Source organism: Amblyomma mixtum, chromosome 3 (assembly GCF_055824585.1).
Source record: "Amblyomma mixtum isolate Tamu chromosome 3, ASM5582458v1, whole genome shotgun sequence".
Classification (NCBI taxonomy): Eukaryota; Metazoa; Arthropoda; class Arachnida; order Ixodida; family Ixodidae; genus Amblyomma; species Amblyomma mixtum.
In genome coordinates this window covers 323,683,141-323,710,216 of record NC_143014.1, presented here as the reverse complement: position 1 = coordinate 323,710,216, position 27,076 = coordinate 323,683,141, and the positions used below count along the sequence as shown (strand labels likewise).

General features: G+C 48.6%; 1 pseudogene; it reads left to right on the top strand.

The window, feature by feature from the left end:
• Window positions 1-658: 658 nt before the first annotated feature.
• LOC149355785 (uncharacterized) lies at window positions 659-19,882 on the top strand (annotated as a pseudogene).
• Window positions 19,883-27,076: the final 7,194 nt, after the last annotated feature.

Genomic DNA, 27,076 nt, shown 5'->3' with positions numbered 1-27,076 from the left:
TTGTAGCATACGGCATCTGGAGAACTTATGGAGTCATTTATTACCGTGACTCTGCTCGCTTCATCCCCAGTGAGCGCGACTGAAGCACGTTCTCAAGGATGTCCTTGAAAAACGGCGCCCTTTCTGTCTACAAAATTTCTGCTTTATGTAACTAGAGCGCGGCGAAGAGATTCTGTCGTTCTGGTCCGAACAAGTGCCAGAGGCCCTTGCTGCTCTCGTGCCCTCGATTCTTCTTTCTTTTCGTGGGCATGCACAAGTTTCCACCATAAAGAGTTTGTGTTTTGAAGCCGTTGCCGCTACGTTTACTACCCACCGACCAGCTCCCCTTTGTGGGGCCACACTACATGACCCTGCATTTCAACATTCACTAAGCACCAAGACTCAAGAACAAGACCTCAAACTCGACATTTTATTGAAATACTTCCAGAATAATTTTCCGGAGAAAAAAAAAGTTCAAATCACAGCATTTGCAACTAAACGTCTTACGTGCCACCAGGTCACGATGTCTACAACGTAGTCTATGTTCAGGATTTGTACTCATGCAGAAGATTGAAACATGGCAAACACATAAATGCCCTCCCCGCGCAATTTGCGCCAAATTTAACAACTTTCTTCGCGATTACCCTTGCCTACACTGGGCTTCTTCCAGCTCTCAGCGATGCGTAGCATCCAGTACACCTCCTTTGGACAGGCCATGCAGGTGCTTGGTTTGGTTTGATTTTATGGGGTTTAACGTCCCAAAGCGACTAAGGCTATGAGAGACGCCGTAGTGGAGGGCTCCGGAAATTTCGACCACCTGGGGTTCTTTAACGTGCACTGACATCGCACAGTACACGGGCCTCGAATTTCTCCTCCAAAGAAATTCAACGCCGCGGCCGGGATCGAACCCGCGTCTTTCGGGACAGCAGCCGAGCACCATAGCCACTGAGCCACCGCGGCGGCCCATGCAGGTGCATCGGCCTTTTCCAGCATATGGGCGCGCTTTGTTCCGTGTGTGCTTTCGGTCAGAATTTGAGCTGTGGCGAAGAGTGCGCGTGCCAACTCCTCGCGGAATTCGTTGATTGGCCACGTTTTACCGTCCATCATTGAACAGACAACCCATGCGTTCGCAGCTGCAGTTCCAAGGATGAGCTCCATCGCAGCTTTCTTATACCACTTTAGCCCTTTCCGTAGGCAGGAAATAGTAGGACGTCATTCGGTCACTGTAGTCTACGCCCTTTTTCGTCCCGTTGTGGTCGAGGACTGTGCGCGGTTTCATGATCGGCTCACCCTTTCTCGTTTTTTTTTTCGGTATCAACACGGCTGGCGTCATGCTCAGCAACCGTTGTCATCATGAGAACGGGCCGTTTATCCAACCACTTCAGCACCTTAACGCCGTTGTGGGATTCATGACCAACGACTTCCTTTTTTTTACTGTAGCTTGTGTAACTTCTGTCATTTTATTTAATTTATTGAACCCTCAAGGCCAAAGGCATTAAAGAGGGGAGTGGTTACAAAAACAAGAAAATACATAAACAGATACAACACATGATACAAAACAAAGTATTATTATATTCCTGTTACACAATGTTAGCTAGTGCAGACCGATAATGCTAGTTATCACTTATGTCGGCGATATCTGCGGGAAGGCGGTTCCATTCGCGTGATGTACGAGGCAAGAAAGACTGAAATGCAATTACAGTGTTAAACGTTTCAATGCCAACTTTGTGACGATGACCAATGCGGTTTGACACGTATCTGGGGGACGGATCGGAAGCCCCTTTCGGTTCGATCGGAGATTGCCACATAAAAATGTAGCATTTTTCAACAGGAGTGACGGAAGCGGCATGCTCGCATAGAAGTTGTCGACGAAAAGTGTGCGACCACAGCCGGTGAAGCCACCCATCACATTTACTACTACTTCTTCGGCATGCCCCATGCCCGCTATGGCGCCAGATTTTCCGGCATATATTTGCACTTTCAATGTATAGTCCTCCTTTGTACAGGCTTTGTATAGCTTGACTCCATACTTAAGGGTTTTACCAGGGATGTATTGCCTAAAGGCGATGTGTCCACGCCACGGAATCATCGTTTCGTCATTGACAATCTATTTGCCTGGCTCCAGCAGTGAGCAGAAATTGCGATTCGTATTTTCCATTAAGGGTCGAGTACGATAGAGACGATCCTGCTGTGCGCTCGGTTCCTCGTTATTTGTGAAATGCCAGAGCCTTAGTAGCAGCAGAAACCGGTCGCGGGCCATGTTCTGGCGAATGCAGTTTAAGCCGTACAGATCGCTTCTTGCCCAGTAGTGCTGCAGACTAGGAAGCCTTACAAAATCCGTGCAGACCATTACACCAACGAACACTTTCATTTCTTGCACGTTTGCCTCAGTCAATTTCTTCACGCGCGATTTCTCTTGTAGGACGTTCGAGCCTATGCACTGCTTCCCTGACCTGTTTGTCTCATGAACCATCATGTCCGAAATGTCATCACTCAAAAAAAGAGAGAACAAACTGAGAGCATCGTTGCTAGTCGGGAGGCTGATTAGCACAGGAGGGCTCGAATACTACATCGCTCTAACTCTAGTCGGTATCGCATTCCAGACTTCGGCAGGTAATGCAGCCTGAAAATCACCATTTTCCGAATCCTCAGATACCGCTTCAGCGCAAACGCTTGACTCACCATCCCCCAGTTGAGAAGACCATTCCAATAACACTTCGAGGTTGTCATCGTCGCTGCTTGAACACTCAATGTTCGCTGGAGCAGAAGTTGTGCCGCACGAAGTGGATGGCAACGTATTCGGGCTGCCGTGTGTCCCGGTGGATTCGCTTCCACCGCAGGGTCTTTTCTACTGGTTTTCTTCACCTCCGTCGAAGTTTTCACAATCCATCACAATTTTTGAATGCTCGTAAAAAATATAAAGCACAAGGATGAGGACCACGAGGCTTGGCACTGAGAGTGAGCCAAGTTATTGCGAATATGACACATTAATTCTTCAGCTGAGCTCTTGCACACATTGTGTGCGCTTTTCAAACGTACGTTGTGCATGTAGAAAGCGCCCGGACAAAAGGCTGGAGCGGGTAGCTGGAACATTTTGAGCATCATCAGACGCATTGCAAGGGACAATGTCAATAAATACAGGCGCGCTTTATATCTCTACTGCCATCTGTGATATGATAGTGGGAAGGCATTTTCCTGCATTTCTGGAAGCATATAGTCGCCGCACTGCAAGAAACGCCTCGTTGTTTGCGCCAGCACGGCTGGACTGCGTTGCGTGACCCACCAGTAGGCCACGACGCAGTGAACGTGTTATGTGACAACTTCCAATCCTAATAACTCAACTTCTATTGCAGGCAAGATATTTTTACCCTTAATGCTTAGCGCGATGTCAAGAGAAACCAGTGGCATGCAATATAGCGTGTTCCCTGCCGCAAACATTCTTCTAAAAAGTTGAATAACATGTTGTATAAATGCACAGACTTGTACATAAAATTAATAACATATTTGGAATCCGCATGCAAAAATACAAGTTTCCTGACAATTTCATGGCTGTGACTTCACTAATAATTTTTTCCTATATCCTCTTGCACTTTTAATGCACTGGAACAATTTTTTTTTGTTTGACTGAGAGCCTGGATGCCATTCTGCAGGAAAAGGCGAGGTTGGGTGTTGTCCTGCTTATTGTTACTTGAGATAAGTGCATCATCTCCGGCACGTGTTCAACTCCAGTTGATAATGTTACGCGGCGGCCAGCCGAAGAATGAGGCGTAGTGAACGATGGCTATGAGATGATTTAATGGCCGCTGGCCTAGCGCGAGCGCTCCGTCCCGCGCCACTGCCAGCTTTGTCTTCGTCACACTACTCGGGGCCTCCGAGCGATCGTCCCGATCGGTGACGAACAGACGGCGAAATGGCGATGGTCTTGAGTGAAGGATCGAACAATATGTAGAAGATGGTGCAGTGCTGGCCGCCACGATGAGAAAGATGAGAGAATGAGTCCCGGTCCACGAAGCATCCGGGCCGGAGGGTGTCAGGAGCTGACGGCTGAGGTCCTTGGACGCACCGGACGGCAGGGGCAGGGGGGCGGTGTCTTCACGTGTGGGTCTTCAGTCTTGGGTCGGTAGGGTCTCGGGTCGGTGGGGTCTCGGGTCGGTCGGGTCTTGGGTCGTCGTGTCTTGTGGTCCGGGCGGGGGACGGGGCTGGGGTGAGCGCCGAGGTCGGTTCAGGTCGGACGGGCTAGGGCACGGCCGGGCGGCGCGGACCAGGCACTCACGGCCGACGTCCACGGCAGGCGCAGGACACCGAAGCTCCGGGACCAGGATGGCGATGAAGGGACCCCAGCACCTCACACCAAATGTTACGCGGCGGCCCGCCGAAGAATGAGGCGTAGTGAACGATGGCTATGAGATGATTTAATGGCCGCTGGCCTAGCACGAGCGCTCCGTCCCGCGCCACTGCCAGCTTCGTCTTCGTCACAATATGAATCTCATCTTTGATACTTGTCGGGTCGACCTATTTCTTTTCTTTGCAGCCAGCAAACACCGCGGAGCAGCCGAAGCGGCACCGCCCTGGTGCCGTCATGCCCCCACCGCTCAGCAGGTTGAAGCGGAATGTGGCCAGTTCTGCCGCCAACATCGTCGCCAACATCGCCACGGGGGCCGCAGCCAGTGCGAGTCCCAAAGGCATGCTCCTTACTTTGTGGTCACAGATGTTGTGTTACAAGCAGTACTATTCGACTGCTATTCGACTACTGTCAAGGACGATGAATCTGTCTGGGCACAAGACTGAGCTCTAGCTGTTGACTGGAGTGTCACTTACCGTAAAATATCAAACAAGCGCTCGCCTAAAATTTGAAGATAATCCTGAAATATTGTGGGATGGGCACTTGTTACCTCCAGGCGCGAAAATCCAGAACGCACACACGATGGAATGGATCCTCGCTTGATGAGATGACAGCTCCTTAAAAATAAACCTGAATGAACATATATGATAGTGTGTGGAGAGAAAGTAAGCTAACAGAGAATGTGACCACATGATCTGGGACCCTCCGTCTGTCAACACCACTGCATACCGCTTGCAATTTGTCGGCTCTCCCTTTCCTATGCTCCTTTCATCACGTTCACGGAGTGATCCTCCAAAGCTTTTCTTTGGAAAGTGCTTGACCTTGAGCTTAGGCGTATCATCTGAATGACCTAAGTACCATGTTCACCTCCCTCCCCCCCTCTCTCCCTCCGCGATGAGCATCGAGGAGATGCCAAACAAGGCTCCTGATGCGTCTGCGGTGTTTTTGAACTTCTTCCATACATGCGGACATATTTCGCCTCAGCTTTTGTTTAGTGTTTTAGGAAAATTCAAAATATTAAGAAAAGGGAGTGGGCGCTTATTGGAGCATGGGCGGATGGTGGGTATTTTACGGCACATGCTTAAGTGACGGAGCACCATGAATCCATGGCTTTGCCCGGCATTGAAAACAGCAGCTCTGAGTGGTAGCGCAGAGGTAACGGTGAACACTGGGGTGCGGATAAATGTGGCGCGATCCATGCACACTCGAGACAAGCTGTGTCGAAACCCAGACCCAGGAGTTGATGTCAACAGCGTGCTGCAAGGCGCAGCACCTGAGCACTTTAGGCAAATGTGCCTTTTCTTTGTGTGGAAGGCCAGAGTGCATGGTCGCTGTACTACGTTCCATGCACAGTGTGCAACACTGCCAAAGTTAGCACTCTTATTAGTGCTGGCTATGTCAGTGGCTAAAATATGGTTGGTGTATGTTCGATGTAGACACTGCCACTGCTTGAACTTCATTTTGCTTAGCTTTTTCTTCCTGCCTCTCACTGAGACCTCGAGGAGTGAAATGCGCCGGAGTGGTATATGGCTTGCATGCCTGTTTGCCGCTAGTGAGAATTATAATCGGAGGGTTCAGTAACAGAGCTCAGTTTCGATTGCATAGCATATCTTACACCACTCCATGCTTTCACCCAAACCCTCACTGAGGGTTCGAAAAGTGATATATTCAGCGGAGCAAAATGCTCTTGTGGAAAACTATACTAGCGAAGATTCCACAACATTGCATGCCGAGAGTGAAACGCAGAGTAGGCTACTAACCCTGCTGGCTTCGTTGTGTGACCAGCGCCGGCTGTGACGGCGGCACTGGGGCCGTCGGACGCTGGCAAACAGAAGCACTGGGAGCTCCAGGGCCGGATCCACGACCTCGAGGAGAGGATGAAGGGTCTCTCGGGCGAGAAGGAGCAGCTCAGCCTCCAGAGCACCACAAGAGTGAGCTCATCTTTGTCCTTCCTCTACTTCGCAGTTTTTGCTACAGATAGATGCGGAAATCAGAGGCTCGCCGTCATGTGATTTGCGAGGCTTTGATGCCAAGGCCCGTGCTCTGCCTTCAATGAAGCGCTCCTAGGCCTCTTAGAGAGAGAACAGAGTACTTACACACATATATATGCATGTATATATGTGTGCCTACAATATATGTGTATTGTTGTGACGCAAGGTAGCAGACCCCACCGCTGCCACCAGTTGTTACGGCTCGAGGTAGCGTGGCCAGTTGTGGCGTCTCCAAGGGGGCTCGTCCGGAATGAAGGAACTGTCTGAACTTCAGATGGTTAGAGATTACAAAAACAAGCAGATTTAATGACAAGAAACTGAGACACTTATTTACAAAAATTTACAAAAAGAAGAGCAAGGAATCAAAAGTTAAGGGTTCATAGCGTCGAGCGTCTGGATGAGCCTGTTAACCAAGGCTCAGAGCCACTGGATGGACCTATTACCGAAGGTCCAGAGCGTTCGTGCCCACTTTGGTCGCAGGTTATATAGCCCAAGACTCCGCCCCTGCACCAGGCGACATTCCCTCGCGACACAAAAGATCGGCACCAGCACCGCCATCGAAGACCTGTTGAGCCTCCTCACTAGGCGGTAACTCATCGTGGCACAAAAGATCGGCACCACACGTCACTGCCAACTAAGACACCTGCTTAGAACCCGCACGTGGGAACTGGCGAGTCCGCATTCCTAAGTCCGCATTCCGCATTCCTATAGCATTGTGTCGTGTTGACGTCACAGCCGCAGCTGCACAGGCTTCCTCTGATTCGTTCCGGGTTTTTTTTTCAAGACGAGGGACACCCTTTCTTCTCCTGTCGTCGGTTGCTTCTCGAAGGGAGGTCGTTTTCGCCGAGCCGAGTGTGGGAAGAGCCTCGTCGGCCACTTCCCAGAAAGCCACCCTTTTTCGTGAGGTCATCGTGGGGTCAAGTTGAAGTCAAACGACCCGTCAAAATTGCCGCTACGTTGAATCTCCCTCCGTTTCATCTCAGGTCTCAAGATGGGTCGTAACAGTATATATACGTATGTAAAGTATGCACGTGTGCATGCGCGCGCGCGCGCGCGTGTATGTGTGCGTGTGCGCGTGTGTGTGTGCGCGCATAATGTGCACAGTCGCACCCTCGTAGCGACATCCAACATAGCGAGGCAATGAGCCCGCGGGAATGGCATTCGATAACCCACCAGTGGCTCCCGCACTGCACGTGTGGAAACTTCTTGGCACATATCCAGTGCAGAGCTGTCATGAATTCTGCGCAATGCCGCAACGAGTGACTCTGTGACCATTTGACGGCACCCTCTGGTAAGTGCCACAGGCCTGGCCTTAAAAGCGTGTAATGCATTTGCCTTGGACACAGACAGCACCAGTTTCAAACCGTTGTGTGTCTCAACCTTTGTATCCAGCTTTGCCTTGTAATGCGTTGAAGGGTTCCCAAAAAACGGACCAGTGAGCCTAACTTGGACTATGTTGGGGATCTGCATTAGAGGCATTGTAGTCATGAGTGTGAATTCTGGCCGAATTGCTTTTAATTGTACGTTTAGTCAAGCTGCGTGCCCAGTACTTGGTAGACGTGGCTGCTCTGTGAGTGGTCCGATCAGTGCTGCGGACTACGCTAGTAGACGCGTCGTGTAATCAGTGCTCTTAACTCTGGAGTAATGATGGAGGACATGTGGAAGGCCACCTGAAAACCCTGCAGGGTGGTTGAGATCTGTGGTTGTGCAGTTACTAGGTGCCTTGTGATGTCATGCCAGGGCCCGTGCCCTGGCACGGCCCGCGCCCTCGCGCACCATTCCTAAAGAATGGAAAATAGCTAAAGTGACACCAATACACAAAACAGGAAGCATATCAGATCCATCAAATTTCAGACCAATTTCACTAACAAGCACTGTATGCAAGTTATTAGAGCACATTATCTTAAAGCGCATAACAACCTACTTATAGGAAAACCAAATTTTAACACCTTTTCAGCACGGCTTTCGGAAAGGAGTATCTTCAGTCGCACAACTAATCGAACTTACACATGACATATCCTTCGCTATTGATCAACAGAAACAAATTGATCTCATTTTCTTAGACTTTTTGAAAGCTTTCGACCGCGTATCACATTCCAAACTTATTATCAAACTTAATGCAACCCTTGGAGCTGGCCCTATAGTAGATTGGATCGTTGATTATTTGACTGACCGTACTCAATTCATCGATATTAACAATGCTAAGTCCGAAACAACTAATGTTACATCCGGCGTTCCACAAGGAAGTGTTCTCGGCCCAGTATTATTTTTCATTTTTATAAACGACTTACCTACTAGTATTTCTCACAATATTAAACTCTTTGCCGACGACTGTGTACCTTACCAGGAAATTAACTGCGTCAATGATCATATAGCTTTAAATAACGCTTTAACAGCAGTGACCAAGTGGTGTGAAGAATGGCAGATGACTATTAACGTTAAAAAATCAGTTGCTTTATCCGTAACCGGAAAGATAACCCAATCAAATTTCCAGTACACATTAAACACCATTCCTCTTGATTTGGTGTCCGAATATAAATATTTAGGCATAACACTGACCTCTGACCTCAGATGGGATTCTCATGTTAACAATGTCACATCAACCGCCTTAAAACAGTTATTTTTCATTAACAGACGTCTCAATCTAGCACCATCAGAAACAGCTTCTTGCGTATAACACATGTCAGACCAATTCTACAGTATGCTAATGTGGTTTGGTTTCCTTTCACTAACAAGCTTACTAAACAAATAAAAGCAGTGGAGAGGAATGCGGTCAGATGTATATTTAATAAACACAGGTTGACAGACTCACCAACAGAACTACTCAAACACGCAGGACTACTAACCCTTCAAAACAGAGCAAAACTAGCGCGCCTTAAAACCATGTACCAACTCGTACACAATCAATTAAAAGTCGACACTTCAAGATACATATCACAATCACAAACGCGACAAACACGTAATAAACACAAACACACTTTAAACGAGTTTTCATTCCGTACTGACACTTTCAAATATTCTTACTTCCCTCGTGCTATACGCGAATGAAACACCTTGAACACATCCATTGTTAGTAATCCATCATTGAATTCCTTTAGCACACGTGTGGAAAATCAACTACTTATATGTTAGTATTTATTGAGTACATATATGTCATTACGAAGTTATTCCTTCCGTTTGTGTTTTCACTTGTGGTATTATTGTCCGCCAAAATCATGTCACATGCTCCTCATTCTGGTTTATTGGTTATACGTATCTTCTAATGTATAATCTCGTGTCATATTTTTTATGTACTTTGATTAATTACCATTGCTATATTTTTTGTGCCTCTGTACTTTTGAATGTCCTCCCTGTTACGATCCTTGATGGGATTGACAGTATCGAATAAATAAATAAAATAAATAAATAAATATCGGGCCGCATTATTTCTGGAATCAAAGCCAATATGTGTTCACTGCGCGTGCCGGCAAGTCTACTCGTTACCAACATAACTTTCACAACCCACAGAGTAAGGCTGACCATAATATGGAGCAGAGTCGTCACCTTGGAGCCCAGTGGCGAACCCTCTTTAATGTGGATGTCTACTCGAGTCTCCTGCCAGCCAGCATGCTCTTGAGTGGCTCAAGTGTCTACCCCAAAAGGAGCGCTCGTTCTGTTCGCGTGATTTTCTAGAGACTTGCCCTTCCAGTCACTATTGGTGTCCCACTGTTTGCTTCGCGGCTCTGCTGAGTGCTTTTAGAGCGGAAGCTCTACTCCCATGCAAAACCTCAAGGTCATGTTGCTCCGGAGAATGACCTTCAAGCGGTGGAGCAAGGGTGCGGCTGCGCAGTCATGCCATAAGACTCGGCGCAGCTGTGGCCCATGAACCAAGCGGCGTTCGCTTGCCTTCGCAACAGCATTGAACAACGTGATTCAACGCTCACCTCGCAGATGCGCTGAACCACGTGACTCTCCATTCATCTGATAAGACAATAAAAAGCGTGAAGCGTTACTTGACGTTCACAGATAGCCATGGAGGAGTCGCACGCTGGAACCAGTGCTTCTGCTGTGCATCGTAGGCGGCTGATTGAGTCTGATGACTTTTGTGATCAAGAATGTCGACTGGGCACGTTGGCGAATGATAGAGTGAGAAAACACGCTAAGATTGAAGTAGAAAGCGAGGAGAGGATCACCTTCCACTCTTTTAACTAGGCTCAGCTGGGTTGAATCCCAGACATTTTTTTTCTTTGTTCCTGCGCTCATTCTTCTACTTTGCATAGGGGAGTTCTGTTGATGCCCTCTCGCTAAATTCTGCTCAGCTGCGTTCGTGCTCTAGATCAGGGGTTCTCATGCTGGCTCTGCAGGAACCCCTTTTCTCTTTGGAGTGCTTTTTTGGGTTCCCAGACCACTTGCATCCGTGCATGTCTCTCACCCTCCAACCTTTCCTTTACCCACTTTGTTTTGGGTCTAATCGTAGCAGACTGTTTCTCCGATTAGCAGGTGATTATTAACTCAGCTAAGGAATTTCCATGCAAACAGGAAGGGACTGAAGTGTTAACTCGCGAGTTCCTTGGCGTCGTTGAGTGCCGTATTGCGTGACAGGTAACTGAGTGGATTCCAAGAGAAGCCAGGCGTAGCAGGGGGCGGCAGAAAACTGTGTGTGCAGATGAGATTAAGAAGTTTGCGTGGGTTAGGTGGTCGCAGCTGGCACAGGACAGGGCAAATTAGAGCGATATGGGGGAGGCTTTTCTCCTGCAGTGGTGTTGTCGGGTTAATGACGATGATGAGTGTTTGAATGAAATGGCTGTGTCATAATCCCCTCCGCCTCTTTTACAGCTGCAGGAGCTCGAGATGGTGGTCGGTGAACTGAATGAGGAGCGCAACAAGAATGCCAAGTTCTCTACGACGGTCTCTGAGCTCCAGTCGGCTCTGAGGTAAGTGGCACGGGTGTGCGAACCGCAATCACAACAAGAATCCTGCTGATCAAAACAAATTTACTGCATCTGCTGACCACGCGGTTTTTATTGAACATTTGCAGCACTTCAGTTTGATTGTAGTCGTTGTTGATTGCCCTTGGCCAGATTTTTATGCACTCATTTCACAAGCTTGCGTAGGTTTAGTAGCAGTTTGGAGAGAGAATTTTATTTTAGTGCAATGCAGTCACCGACATATTTTTCGGACTCGGCGGGACCCGAAACATAGACCGTGTAATCGAACAGTCCGAAAAATTCGTGAAATTAAAAAAAAAACTTTTGTGCGAAAAACCAGCTTTCAAAATCGCGAAAATTGCCGCTCCCCATGTTCTGCCTGCACGAAATATTAGAGTGAGTCATAGCCCTGCTTTCTTCATGTCCGCACCCTATCAAATGGTACCAGGTAGTGCAACGCAGCTGCGATCATGCCGCGAATGAATGCACTCGCTGCGAGAAGCATGAACGTCGCTTTGCATGGCACAATGACGTTCGCGAAAACCGAGTGGTAACCCATGAGTAAACCACGGGAAGACGCGAGCGGGAGCGAGCGCCTCCGAATGCAGTCCCTCCTCTCCGCCCCCCCCCCCATCCCCCCCGTCTACCGCGTTTACTACCCCACACCACGTGGTGCGTTGTCCAAATCACAGTGGACGGTTCAGTTGTCCCGCTGTACAGTTTTCAATGCTCTCGCGCGCCATCTGTAGGCCATCTCGATGGCAATGGAGAGCATCTCATTGTCACGAATGGCACGATGGGGAACAAATAGCCCAGCCTATCCAAACTATTCGATTGCTCCCGTCAAGCACACTCCGTTCAAATCTAAGATGGCGCCTTTTACGGTGGCTACAAATGGGTTGGTAGTGACAGCGATGCTCGCTCGCACCGGCATTAGGCCGAAATAACAAGCTTTTAGTTGAAAAACGATCCCCACAATATTGTTGGTGTGTATTTTAGTCTGAAAATTGGAACTTTTAGACTCCGTAAAGTCCGAAATATCAGTCGTGAAAATTCCTATGAGGTTCCTGTGAGGTGCATGACGATTCCTCAGCGAAGACCAAAATATCACACTAGTCCAAATTATTGGAGTGTGAAATATCGGTCGGCTACTGTATTAAGCGTCCCGCATTGTCCCCGGACAAGGTCACTAAAGCCAGCTGGTCTAGGCTAGCCGAGCCCGCGACATTGGGGGATAAGTCATACCCATTGAAGTGCGTAATGTAATGAAGTCGTAGCCGCAGTTGTCCTTGATAAAACGAACTCCTTAGGCCGACTATCTGTTAGCTTCCACGGGGTAACAAAATTTGGCACAAAAGTTTCAAGACTATAAAGCACGAACTGATATAGAGGAGAGTCAAAAATAGCAGCGATAGACTGCAGTTGAGATAATGTGTCATGCTCCAGCGCCGTCGGCGCATCTCCGTTCCTATCATTTTTGTAACGCCATACCACATGGCACTACAACAGTTCATGCCCAAAACCTGCGAAAAGTGATAGGACATAGGAAAAACAAAACGGCACGAGCAAGGCGCGTCCATCGCTGTGACGCGGTTGCTTTGCGTAATTCCGCCTCCGCCGACAGCTATCACGCAATGGAACTCCACCGACGCAAGGCAGACTCCGTTTCCTGGGGTAACAGCGGCTGCTAAAACAAGAGGGAACATGCAGGAAGAAGAATACGCCTCCGCGGCCGCCGGCCGGTCTACGGCAGCGACACGACTGTACGCGCTCTCCTCTAGCTTGGCCGCGGTGTTCCCGCCTTCCCCGTCTCCTCACCTTACAGTGGCGTTGCACTTGCTGCGGCAGAGTGGCGGCGGCCGTTGCACTCTCAGACATTGAATATTGGGGTTTTCTGTAAACATTCTCCAGGTGATTTCTGCTACTATTCTTGTTTTAGGTTCCGTTCTGCATTGCCCTTTTGGATCTTCTCGCGAAAACTTCGTGGAACGAAAACCTGGATGTAATGAAAAATCCCCGAATTTTTTCAACTTCGCTAATGCAGGTTTCCCTGCATATACCAGCCTAAGGTCAATTACTGTCGCCTAGTTGCGTTGTCCATGTAGCATGCAGGAACACTGCCATAGTTGTGATTAACAACAGAGGCTGTATTGCATACGTTTCTATGGGAGCTTCGATGGGATTGGCTCACAAAATGTAGCAGCTAGGAAAACTCAGCCTTAGAGAACTTAAGAGCAGGGTTCTACTACAAGTCAGCTACTGGTATTGCACTGGTAGAAGCTACATGTGCTGTAGCCCTTTTTTGTTGATTTTGCTGCTACAGTAAGCTCTCGTCAATTCGACCACCATTAGTTCGGATAATTCACTGTTGCCAGAGTCCCACCAAGCTCTCACGCAAGTCTATGGCATTAGAAGCCTGTTTATTCAAATGCCCCAAGGTTGGCATCGGCTAATTCAGACAGCCTCCCGATGTGACGCCGTGGCGAAGCATGACCTGCTCGAAAAGAAGTCGTACAAATATTATTCTTTGTAGGCCAGAACTGTAATCTTGCATTTTTTCTCGCATCCCTCTGACATGCGCAACGGCAGGCGTGTTTACAATCGGCACGCCCCCATCGACAGGCTAACAGAACCCATCAGCCTAGTTCCATTTTCGTAGCTTCCATATAGAACGGAAGTTGCCTTGTTACTTATCTTTTCTTTTCTTGCCTCATGAAGACAGCTTGTTGATCCGGCATTGATGCGTGCTTCTGTCGTTTCTGTCTGCGTGGTATCTCCACTTCCAGCGCGCTGAAACTCTACTCTTGTCGCGCTGTTTATCGTTTGTGTGGATACGTCTCCTGTGTTGCAAACCCACGTGCAATGAAGCTCCAGCGCTACCACGTTACACAGTGAAGTCGCGGGGACCTTTAAACCATCATGTGTGCATGAAATAAAGCATTCGATCGAACTGCAAAAAATCGCCATTGTCGCATTGTTTTCCTCCTTAAAATTTCTTTGCTCAAAGCTGGGCACTGATCTTTTTCTTTCATGCGAATTGCTTTTCTATAATCCTAAAATTTCAGTTTCGGATAATTCGGACATTTTGTTCACTCGCTTCCGACTGAAGTCCGAATGAACAAGGTTTTGCAGTACTAGGCTGGCAATGGTGCTGGAGTGACTCAGTGGCTCTTCCACCTTTCTCTGTGCACTCAGCACAACGGAGGCCAAGCTGTCTTCAGCAGAGTCGAAGCGGGACTCCCTCACCCTTCAGCTGACATCCGCCACAAAGCAGGTGGCAACACTGCAGTGGTCGCTGGCCGAAGCCACTGGGGCGTTGGCAGGGCTTCGCTGCGAGCGTGCGGCCCTCCTGGTGCGTTATGCTGTTCCTTTCTTCACTGCAGCTGCTCTTGGATGTTGCAGGATGGAATCGTCAATGCTGGGCTCTCCTGAGGAGGGAGGGGGGGGAGGTGTGATAGAACTGTGGCAACCATTGGCACCAGTCTCCGCTGTGGAAACTGGGAATACTTTTTCCAGAGAAGATACTTTGGGGCGTGCTAAAAAATATTCATAAGTATTGTGCAGCTGCTGCTTGATTGGCTCGGCTGCTAGTGTACTAGTGGTTACAATGGATTAGTTGGCAGAATCTGGATGAAATTTCCTTTGCCATTTCTTACCTGGCTGCTTGGAAACCCCTAGAACTTGTTTTCTGCAATAGGCAGGGTGATAATTTTGCCCTTACTGTATTTCTTGGCATTGGAAAAATGCAATGGCATGCATTTTAGCAAGTTTCCTGCAGAGGAATGTTTTTAAAGGTCACGACAAATGCTTGCATGACACATTATAGAAGTACACAGACTCTCGCTTTGTTCAAAATTGAATGGCATGTTTTGAATGTGCATGTAAAAATATTCTCCCTTAAGGTTTATAATTTTGACTTAATTAAGACTTTTTATGACCCTCTTACCCTGTTAAGTGCCGAAATGGCCTGCAAACTGAGACTGGTTAAAATTAACTGCCCTGAGAGCTAGCTTTTGTCAGTGTCCATTAAAACTTTTTTCTTTCGTCAAGAGACAACAATGTGATTGTCCATTGCAAAGATATTGGGAGGTTTGCTTTAACAAATGAGGGGGCGGGAAGCAAAGAAGATTCCAGCACGCGCCTCACCTCCAACATTTATGACTGTGCCTTCTGGCCTAGTTTTTGTCCCCATTGCATTGTTAGATTTCTTTTTGTGGACTAGGTGCTACGCAGGAGCTTGCGTTTTGGTTTTGCCGTCGCTGTATGGCTGTGATGGCACGAGACAGAGGTAGCTGCAAGTTTAGCTAGGTCCACTTACATGGTCCACTGCTTTTCTAGCGTAAAGCTACACTAACCGGGCCAGACCCGAGCTTCGCGTGAGTGTGCGCCGCACGTTATGCGCATGCGCAAGAGCCGCGTGACTTCACGAAAGGCGAAGGTTCGTCGCCTCCTCGTCACAGGCGATGCGCGCTCCTCTCCGACGCGTGGCCTTTAGCTGGAGCCGTGTTTACGACAGTTGCGCTACTGCGCATGTTGGAGGAGGGTGCGCCGCGTGTATATAATGCGCTCGGCGGAGAAAAGACGGTCGCGCTCGGCATGGAAGCGAAGGAGAGTCGAGCTGCTGCCAGACGGCGCAGAAGACTGTAAAATTTAAATTCTTCCGTTCCCGAGGTTGCCGAAGCACAACCGTCGCTTTACGCTCCGTTTCTCCGGGCATTGCAGAGCTAAGCCACTGCCAGTTTTTTACTTGATTTGTATTAGTCTTCAGTTATTTGGCCTGTATTGTATTTAAAGTTGCTCATTTCATCACTCGTTCATGGTTGATCATAGTTCTCAGTGATCATAGCAGCTTAACTTCAGTTAGTTTTGGTTTCTGCACTGGGCTCATTTTTAAAATAACTACTTCTCTTATTGTACTGTGTCCTCGGGCTCCCAACCTTTTCCTTGCGTTTTTGGCACAGGCAGCGCAGGAGTCCCTGGAGGACCAACGGGCGACTCTGGCCGCCGAAAAGGGGCGTCTCGAGTTGCTTCTCGTAGACCTGCGTGCAAAGGTGGCAGAAAAGCAGGAGGAGCTGATTACCTCTGAGCAGGATCGCCGCGCCCTGCACAACAGCCTGCAGGAACTTAAGGTGAGCGGTATTTCTATAACTTTGCCATCCTGCTTTAGATATTAATCCTATTTATTTTTGGCAAATTTTTAGTCCAGAACTTGTATGCTTGCGTCACCGCCTTGGTTTTGAGCCACCAATTTTCCTTTCGCTTCATGCTAACGTCTCTCAAATTTATTTGCATTACCCTTATCTCTAAGCTACTACCTCCGGAAGAATGACTATGGCTCTACTGTCAACTGCCGCATTCTAGTGAGGTGTGTTTCATTGCATCTGCAGTTTTACCACACACTGCACATGTCATCTTCACGGTTAAATTTCTTTGCGCACCATGTCCAGCCCTTTGCTGGTTTCCCGTTGCAGTTTACTCCCCTGCTGTTAAGAGCTGAGGCTGTGTGCACATCTCTCCGCTTACAAGGGCCCAATAGCACCCCCAGTTCTGACCGAGGGCTGTTGTACGCATGCTTGTTCTTCTTCGTTGCAAACAATAAGCCTTGTAAACGGTGTTCTATCTATCCTCTAAAAAGAAAATTGTTGGAGAAAGTCTAAGAAGGAACAGCTTGCCAGGTCAGTCACCTGGCAAACTTCATTTCACCTGAACTGCAGCTTACTTAACTTTTAGATGATACGTCAATGTCAGCATCCGTTCCGCACCAAAAAAAGCTTTTTTACTGTACTGCGCAGCGCTTTTCCCGAACTGCGCAACGGTGGAATGCAGGACATACCTCCAAGGGCTAATTGTTGGACAGTATGAGTACGGGAAAATGGTAGGCTTTTCGTGCTCTAACTGTCCTTGTCCACTCTTGCTACTCACCTGGGAAAAAAATCTTTCAGGCCAGCACAACCTGCGACATGTTCCACTGGTTGCAGTGGCTTTTCGCTTCAGTCACGTTTGTAATAGCGAGCCCCTCTTTCCTCTTTCCTTGTCTGCTGAATAGCTAAGGAGGACCTTGATTCTTGATGCTATAGGCAGTCTTCATGCTATAGGCAGCATAAGAAGGTTCTTGCTCAGCTTCCACCCTCACTGTTCAACCACGTTTCTACGTCACACTCGCCGTAATACAGGACATGCTGTGTCTGCCGCTACGGATGACGGTAGCGCCGGAAACCAGGAAACCAAAGTAATATTCAACAGTCTAGCAACGGAACAGCAGTTCGCAATTGGTAGCGAGGTGCTGGAAGTAGTAAGGAATGGGGTGGAGCTCGTATCGCAGGTTCTCTCGGATCATGAATGGCAGTTTGCCAATATTCCTCAAGAGAAAAGCATACTAGAGCTGTATCTTACGGGTACTCACCTATAGGACAGAAACGTGGAGGCTAACAAATAGGGTTCAGCCTAAGTTCAAGACAATTAAGCGAGGTATGGAAAGAAAATGATAGCTGTAACGTTAAGAGATCGGAAGCGGGCGGAGTGGGTTAGGGAACAAACGTGGGTTAATGACATCCTAGTTGAAATCAGGAGGAATAAATGGGCTTGGGCAGGGCATGTAATGTGAAGGCAAGATAACCGTTAGGCCTTAAGGGTAATGGAGTGGATTCCAAGTGAAGTGAAACGTAGCAGGGGCCAGCAGACAGTTAGGTGGGCGGATGAGATTAAGAAGTTTGCGGGCATACGGTATCCGCAACTGGCAAAGGGCAGAATTAATTGGAGAGACATGGGAGTGGCCTTGTAGTCAGGTTGGTGATGATCAGCATTTTCGCGATCGATATTTCGGACTCGAGCCAAAATAAAGTTCCTGTGAGGTGTGTCATGGTTCCTGAGTGAGGTCTGAAATATCGCCCAAGGTCAAGATTAAGAATGTGATTTCAACAGGTCAAGAAAAATGGAAACGCGGCCAGACATGATGGCTATACTACTGTATATCGCTTGTTGCTTCTAGGGATGGTGAAACTTGAATGCAATGCCTTTACGGTCTGCAGTGAAGGTGCTATGCTGTTGCTTTACTTGCTGCAAGTGAGCACGGACCGGTGTATATTCGGTCTCCTCTGCACGCGATGTCGCAGAGCAATATCAGCGTGTGCTACCGCCTGCGCACCCTCCTGCCCTCCGAGAAAGCTCTGCAGCGACCTTTCCTGCTGCTGCCATATGAGCGGACCGTCGAGGTGCTCCGCACGGACCCGGAGGTGAGCGGGAAGTGAGTGGTGTGGTTGTGGCACACTTCCTGGATTAAAGTTACAGAATTTAGCTATTGTTGTGCTACCTGTGAGCGTGAAGGTCAACTGAAAACTGCATGGCAGTGCAAGTGGGTGACAAGATACCCAGGACTGCGTGTTGCCCATGGTGGACTTCATGTTCTTTCGGCATGCTGTACAACTCCGAACCATCATAGTTAGCCATGTTGGCATTCTGTTTGCACCACCCGACAGGCATAAGCAGTGTATTGTACTCTGAAATTTGAAAGGGACTATTAGTGTTTTGTCTCCAAGGCTCGCTGAACTCTCACTCTTTCATAAAGGTGAGCGTTGAACGCCTAATTTCGCGTGCTACCAATATGCGTTGTGTCAATTAAAAACTGCTGAAATTGTGCAGCGCTGTAAGTGAACAAAAAATTGTGGAACACTACCTTACAGGAAAACTCAAGCTCGTGAAAGATAGATTTCAGCCTTTTGTGCGAGGCTGTGGGGAAGCTACCTTGTGGGGCTTGAAGAGCACTTAGGCACTTTTGTGCCTAGCGGCCCCTGGCACACAATTTTGGTACTGCCATGTATATCGTGTGCATGCCTAAACAAGTTTTCCCTTTGCTAATGGTTTTACCTCTCGATACTTCCAACAGCCCACCCTCGCTCTGCATGCAAAATCTAACCTTGACTGCCCAGTGCAATGGCACCTCTACAGCCAAGCGAAATTCTGTCTGGGTTCGACAGTGTGCATTCTGTACATTGCACATTGGTGACTGCAGATCTGCTTTTATAATCGAGGTGTGATATGTCGTCCATGCCTGGCCAGCCCTGCACGGTGGTGGGAAATGTGGGTGTTGCTGCCTCTTACGTGCAGGCGCAACGGGAGACCGTCTTGACTTTCAGCTTTGACCGAGTGTTCCCGGGCGTGGCCAGTCAGGTGGAGGTGTACGCCGAAGTCTCCCAGCTGGTGCAGAGTGCACTGGACTTCTATCACGTGTGCATCTTTGCCTACGGCCAGACGGGCGCCGGCAAGAGTCACACCATGGAGGGGGACGAGGATGACTAGCTGAGGGGCGTCATCCCGCGGGCCCTTCACCAGGTCTTCGAGGCATCCCAGAAGCAGCCCCTGTGGATGGTCAGTGTGCGCAGGAAGGGAGGAGGGAGCGTGGGCGCCCATGCGCTACTGCTCTTTAAGCCTGCCATTGACTGCGCCCCTTTTTGATTCCACAGAGTGACGATTGATATGGCTTGCCTCCCTTGCAGTACACCATGGTGGCGAGCTTTGTAGACGTCTACAACAAGACCCTTCACGACCTCCTGGTGCCTCCGTCCCAAGGAGACAAGGCCCCGCCGCTGCAGTTGAAGATGAGCAGCAATGACGCGCCCGTCACGGTGGCCAGCCTGACTGAGGTGCCAGCCCAGTCAGCCCAATAGGTATGTTAATAAGTACCTTAACAGCGGGTAGGCAAAAATTTATTGACTGCTCTAGTGGCGGTGATGTTCCACACTGCATCTTACCATTTTCGTGTGCATATTCATCGTATAGTGTACTACTCTACAATGATTGTGGGGCTTTTGCTCGCTTTTACCTGACAATTCATTTTCCCGGACCGCCATCGCCCGTGGAAAGGGACGCTGTACCTACCTCGTGCAGTGCATGTTAGGTGGTGAGGGGCATACATCGCAGCATGCTAGAACAGAATTAATTCGTGGCATGACCCATGGCCACGTCCCTTATACGGGTGTCATCGGTAATATTGGGAGAGCTGCAGACATAACACAAGCACGACTCTGGCACGCATCGAAAGCGCTTGTCTCCCATAAATCGCTGCAGCCATCCAAGGCTCGCATACATCTTTTCGTGTGATATGTCTAGTGCGCAGGCCAGCTTGATAGCTTCCATGTGTGCCATCTCCGTAGCCCGTTGAGCTCAGGTGGTGCGGGCTGGGCAGTTTTATTTCCTTTTTCCCCATTCTACCCTTCGTGCCGCCTCTGTAGGAACAGAGTGGGCGCGACTCCTTCTTTCTAGATAAACTTGGCAAGCATTGTCTTGAGCTTGGGGTGCACACCATGCCTCAGAATGTGAAATAACCTCCTCTCACATGTTTCATGTTCTTAGACTTTCTTCTTCCGCCTGTTGCGTATGTAGGGCTCATCCACGTCATATTTTCTTGCGGCTTCTCTGACTTAATCATGGGAGCAACAAATTCTGTCGACGCACAAGCTCCCTTTGGTAACACCCCAGAATAATCCCAAAACAGTATCGCAGCTCTTCGTCGCAACGAAGATGTGTATTTGTGTCTGTGCAGGGGCAAAGTTCTCCCAACCTATCCAAGCCTGCTTTTTCTTTTTTAGCGCACCCTTTTCGTCATAACAAGGCTATACTCTATGTCATCATAGGCCAAAGTCTTAATTTTACACTGTACTTGAGAGAAGCAACGATCAGCTATGTTCTTGAAGATACTGAACTATAGGGGCCCGAGACATATAACTCAAATTACAAAGACAATGTCGAACAGGTTATTTGAATAAATATGTTTGGTAAGCTTTTCGTTGTTAGCGAGAGCCAGTGTTCGCTCTTGTTAGTTGGGGGATGGGCGGTTGAGGGGGTCTAGCATATTCTCATACCATGTGTTAGAGGGTGGGAACCGCTTGCAAGATGGAAAGGTGCCTGCCTGCATACGTAAAGGTGCCGGCATACAAGAGCTTCCTTTCTGATTAATGTGTGGTAACGAAAAGGGTGCATTTCGGTGGTGCTGCCGTCGCCCGCCTAGGTACTACACTTAGGAGAAACTCTGGCTGACACTAGCTTCAGGGGAGACTTATTCGTCGCGAGACGGGGTCTCTGAAACTCCTGAAGCTGGAAGGACTTATAGAGGCAAAATCCACCTGTTTTGCCTTATGCATGAGTACCTCATCAGCTGGATTCAAGCATATATATATATATATATATACAGGTTTACAATACTTTTCAGTTCACATATTTTTTGCCACGGGCAGTAAATAAAAGAGTAAAAGCGAAAATATCTCGCAGCATGTAAATTTTGCATCTTTCAATTTATACGCCAATGCAACACACGAAAGTAAACAGCATAAAAAGTTTGATAAAGCCCATTAGTCTTTTTTTTTATTTTTCTTCGTTCAGAGTATTTTTTGGTCCTGAACCCATTTGAACCTGTTTGAACTAGTTCAATAAAGTCCGAGCCGGTTCGAACGGAATGTTGCTCAGGAGCTCAACCCGGAACTGAGCCCGAAAGGCATGAAGCCGAACCGAATCCCAAAAAATTCCAGTTCGACGCTCTGACTACAGCATGTCGGCTAGATCGTGTGCGTACAAAAATAGCTATTCAAAAAAGAAATTGCAAGATTGCGGTTCGAACCAACAGCTTCTGTATGCCAGGCGGGCACGCAACGCATACGCTACGAAGTGTCGTTAGTTCAAGTGTGTTAGAGGGGCATGAAGTGAACACGGTGTGGTGTGTGCGACAGTAAAGTGTGTTGGGGAGGTGTAGTTGCAAAAAGGGCAGTTCGCGACGTCACCCAAGGGTCACGTGAATATGTCATGTGACAATGGTAATTTCCAAATAAAAAAGCTGCTGACATCCAAACGTAAATGATTTAGCATTTCTCCAATGCGGCTGACTGGAGTGCTCTAATATTCATGTAGAGTGGGTCTTGTTGAAGGTCCCGCTCTTCGCTTTCTTTGTTTTGCAGGTCAAGCGGTGCCAGATTGGCACAGCGCGCAAGAATCTGTGAGGGTTCAGCAGAATGGGACAAGGCATTGTTGCCGCGACCATTTTATCTGTAATTGTATAATTTTATATAACATTCTTTTACTTTTAACAAGTGATGCAGTCATCGTGCTTGCCTAGCAATATGTGCTTTTGTAATGCACACTGTTTTGAGAAATGGGCAGCCAAGATTCAGCGACTGCAATGCAAAGACTGCTGGAGACTGAGAATTGCAAGTGCTGCCGGCACGACGACATCGGAAGATACGATAGTCCTTTTGAACTGAGGCACAAAATTGTCCTGTGTTCACTTCGATGTGTTTGTGCTGAGCTTACTTATCCCGATGAAGAACTGACATTGTGTTGGTGTTCTGTGAACTGGTGGTAACTGTGTATGTGGCCGACGTATGCGTCATGATGTGAGCAGCAAAACAACGGCCATCTCTTGGTCGGAAACGCCTGCTTCCTGGGCTCTTCAGGTCTGTAATGATAACATGAAGTGTCACTTTTTCAACCAGGTTGCAACACTCCTTGTGCTTCGCAGTGGTCTTCAGTCTGTTCACCAGGGGCAATACATGGTATCATGGAAGCCAATGTGCAACCTTCTTACCATTCTGTCTCTTTTGTTATAATGTCTGAAAACTCACGGATTTTCAGAAAAGAGCATCAGAGCAACGCCTTTATTTGGCCCTATGCTCTATGCTTACGAATTCAGGCATGCTAGTAGTCCAGACATGTTGGCTTTGGGCAAATTTTTACGAATTTTTAAGCGAGTGCAATGCTTATGCATTTGTGTTCATTACTTTAAGTACGGCCTCTGGTGGCATGTGTATGTAGCATGCATGTGGCAACTTTGGCTTAATTGTTGAATGCACATCGGTAGAAAGCTTCACAATGTATTTTTGCGAATTTATGCTTCTTGCATCAAAACCGTGCGTATCCCATGTTTATTCTGTGCTACAGTGTTGTGCAAGTTTTTTCGTATTTGTACCATGGAGGCCTTGAAAACCTGGGCAAATAGCGTAATGTAATAAAGTTGAACGTATATCTTTTGCGAGAACTTCCTTCAGCCTAGTCTGTGAATGCAGAGAGGCTTCACGGTGCCTGACAAGCCTGCAGACTAACTGGCTTTTTTATAGCATTACTGTAGCCAAATGGTCTTCGCTCCTCATGAAATACGTTTTCTGGGACTTTAATATACTAGAACTTCTGCTCTGGCTTTCCTTAATTGGTTTAAGCCTCAATATATATATATATATATATATATATATATATATATATATATATATATATATATATATATATATATTGTCACAGGCCAGACGGAGGACAGTCGTAGACGTAGAGGGGGACCGCAGAACGGCCGAGGGTTTTAATCGCAAAAGAACAGAGCCAGCTCGAGCGCGCCTCACGCGAACGCGACCACTTCGTCCTCGTCACGGCTTAGCGCGCAGGTAGCTCGAGCCAGGTCCGTGGCATTAGTCCCCCGAAAAAGAAGAGCATCGCCCCGATGCGAGGGTATGTACAGAGCAGAAAACGAACAGTAAAAGCAGGAAGACAATGTTAAAAAAAGAACAAAAAGAGATAAATTAAAACGCAGAACCCGAACACAGTTTAAAGTGGAGCGTCATCGCTCTCACGGGAGAAGTATGGCTTAAGTCGCATTACATGCACAATGTCAGTCCGTGGTTGCCGACGACCGGTAGACACAGTTCCACGTGGAACAACCTCATAATCCACGTTTCCAACACGACGGAGCACCTCATAAGGTCCGAAATATCGGTGCAGCAGTTTTTCGGACAATCCCTTTTGGCGGACAGGGGTCCACACCCACACACGGTCACCGATGTTGTAGGTAACCTCTCTGTGGCGCCGGTTGTAACGTCTGGAGTCCGTGTCTTGTTGAGCTGTGATGTGCAAACGAGCAAGCTGGCGAGCTTGCTCGGCTTGTTCGACAAAGGAGCCCACATCTGGTGTCAAGTCATCATCCACGCACGGGAGCATGGCGTCCAGCATCATCCGCACTTCTCTGCCGTAGACTAGACGGAATGGTGTAAAGCGGGTTGTTTCTTGAGTCGCAGTGTTGTACGCGAATGTGATGTACGGGAGTATTTGGTCCCAGGTTCTGTGTTCCACATCCACGTACATGGAAATCATGTCGGCCAGTGTTTTATTCAGGCGTTCTGTGAGCCCATTTGTTTGGGGATGGTATGCTGTCGTTGTTCGATGGCTGGTGTGACTCAGCTCAAAGATGTCGTGGACAAGCTGAGCTGTGAATGCCTTCCCTCGGTCTGTGATGACGACGGACGGAGCGCCGTGTCGAAGCACTATTGCACGCATAAAGAAGTGCGCAACTTCGAACGCTGTGCCTTGAGGGAGAGCCTGCGTTTCGGCGTAACGCGTCAGGTAATCGGTGGCAACAGCTATCCATCTGTTTCCTCCCGACGACAAGGGAAATGGTCCGAGGAGGTCCATGCCGACTTGTTCAAAGGGTGTGTTAGGAGGCATGATAGGCTGCAACATGCCAGGCGGTTTCAGAGGCGGCGTCTTCCTACGCTGGCACTCACGGCAGGTCCGAATGTATCGCTTCACACATGAGGCAAGGTTGGGCCAATAGTAGTTCTGCCGCACTCTGGCAAGTGTTCGCGTGAATCCAAGGTGCCCAGAGGTCGGCTCGTCGTGGCAGGCGAGGAGGATCTCGTGGCGGAGGGCGGCTGGTATAACCAGAAGGTAACTCTTACCACTGGAGGCGGAGTTTTTCTTATACAGCACTCCGCCTCGAAGACATAGGGATGGCAGCCTGCGAGCCAGGTGGGAGGGTATCGAGGGATGGTGACCTTCTAGATGCTCTATGAGCAGCTTCAACTCGTCGTCCGCACGTTGTTGTGCGATGATGTCAGACGACGTGACTGCACCAAGGAATGCATCGTCTTCTGCGTTACCTTCGTAAGGTTGCACGGGTGAACGCGACAAGCTGTCAGCGTCGGTGTGCTTGCGACCAGACTTGTAGATGATGGTGAAGTCAAATTCCTGTAAGCGTAATGCCCAACGTGCTAGGCGGCCACATGGGTCCTTCAAGTTTGTCAACCAGCACAATGAGTGGTGGTCAGTAATAACCTGGAACTGCCTTCCATACAGATAGGGGCGGAACTTTGTGATGGCCCATACTACGGCCAAACATTCCTTCTCAGTTGTAGAGTAGTTACACTCTGCACGGGAAAGTGCACGGCTAGCATAAGCGATCACTTTTTCGACACCGTTCGGACGCTGGACGAGAACCGCTCCAAGACCGACGTTGCTGGCATCCGTGTGAATTTCAGTGGCGGCGTCATCGTCAAAATGGGCTAGTACTGGTGGTGATTGTAGCCGACGTCGTAGATCGTCAAAAGCAGTTCGCTGCTCGGCACCCCACAAAAATGGCTCCTCATCTCGTGTCAAGCGCGTCAGAGGACTGGCCAGCTTAGCAAAGTTTTTTATGAAACGTCGGTAGTACGAACAAAGGCCTAGGAATCGTCGGACGGCTTTTTTATCAGTGGGAACCGGGAAGTCCGCGACGGCAGAAATTTTGTCAGGGTCTGGCCGGATGCCCTCGGAGCTGACGACATGCCCGAGAAACTTCAATTCAGTAAATCCGAAATGGCATTTTTGCGGCTTTAGAGAGAGATGAGCTGATCGGACGGCTTCTAACACCACTCTGAGCCGCTGCAAATGTTCCGAAAACGTTGTTGAGAAAATGATTACATCATCCAGGTATACTAGACATGTTTGCCATTTAAGGCCGGTGAGCACGGTATCCATCATTCGCTGGAACGTTGCTGGAGCACAGCAGAGTCCGGAGGGGAGCACACGAAATTCATAGAGGCCGTCCGGGGTGACAAAGGCGGTTTTCTCCCGGTCTCTCTCATCAACTTCTATTTGCCAATATCCGCTGCGCAGATCTACCGAAGAAAAGTATTTTGCTTGGCGCAGTCTGTCGAGGGAATCATCTATACGAGGTAGCGGATAGACATCTTTTTTTGTTACGCTGTTAAGTTTTCTGTAATCCACACAGAAGCGCAGCGTGCCATCCTTCTTTTTTACGAGAACGACAGGAGACGACCAGGGACTATTCGATGGCTGGATTATGCCGTCATTGAGCATCTCCTTCACTTGCGTTTGGATGGCCTCCCGCTCTCGGGGAGATACGCGATAAGGCTGTTGATGTATTGGGCGCGCGCCATCGTGCGTGACTATCCGATGCTTAGTGATGGGCGTCTGACGTACCTTAGACGACGAGGTAAAGCAGTCCTTAAACTGCAGCAACCATTCTTGCAATTGCTGCCTTTCTGCGGGCGGGAGGCCCTCGTTTATGTGAACGGTGCGTACTGCCTCTTCGTCAACTTCACCAGGCGTGTCTTCTAGGCATGCGAAACACTCAGCCACCTCTTGGACAGGGTCGACGTGGGCGATGGCTGTGCCACCAAATAAATGGCGGTGTTCATTACTGAAATTGGTCACGAGGACTTCAGTGCGACCGTCAGATAAAAAGGCGAGCCCTCTTGCTACGCAAACACCCATGGTGAGCAAAAGAGAGACATTTGGCTCAACAACACGTTGTCCGCAATGTGGCGCGTCGCAAGTGACCCTAGCCAGAATACTCGCCCGTGGAGGCACCGTTAAGGCATCGTCGGATATACGCAGTGCGGCTCTGCAATTCTCGGTGGCGGGTTTGGTGGCGGCGAGTTCAGTTGAAAATGTAACCAATCGATTTCGAAGGTCTATAGTCGCACCATTTTCTTGAAGAAAGTCGAGACCGAGAATGACGTCTCGTGAGCATTCAGGCAGAATGAGGAACGTTGCCACGAACGTGCATCCGCGCACCGTAATTCTAGCCGTACACATTCCGAGCGGCGTAACCA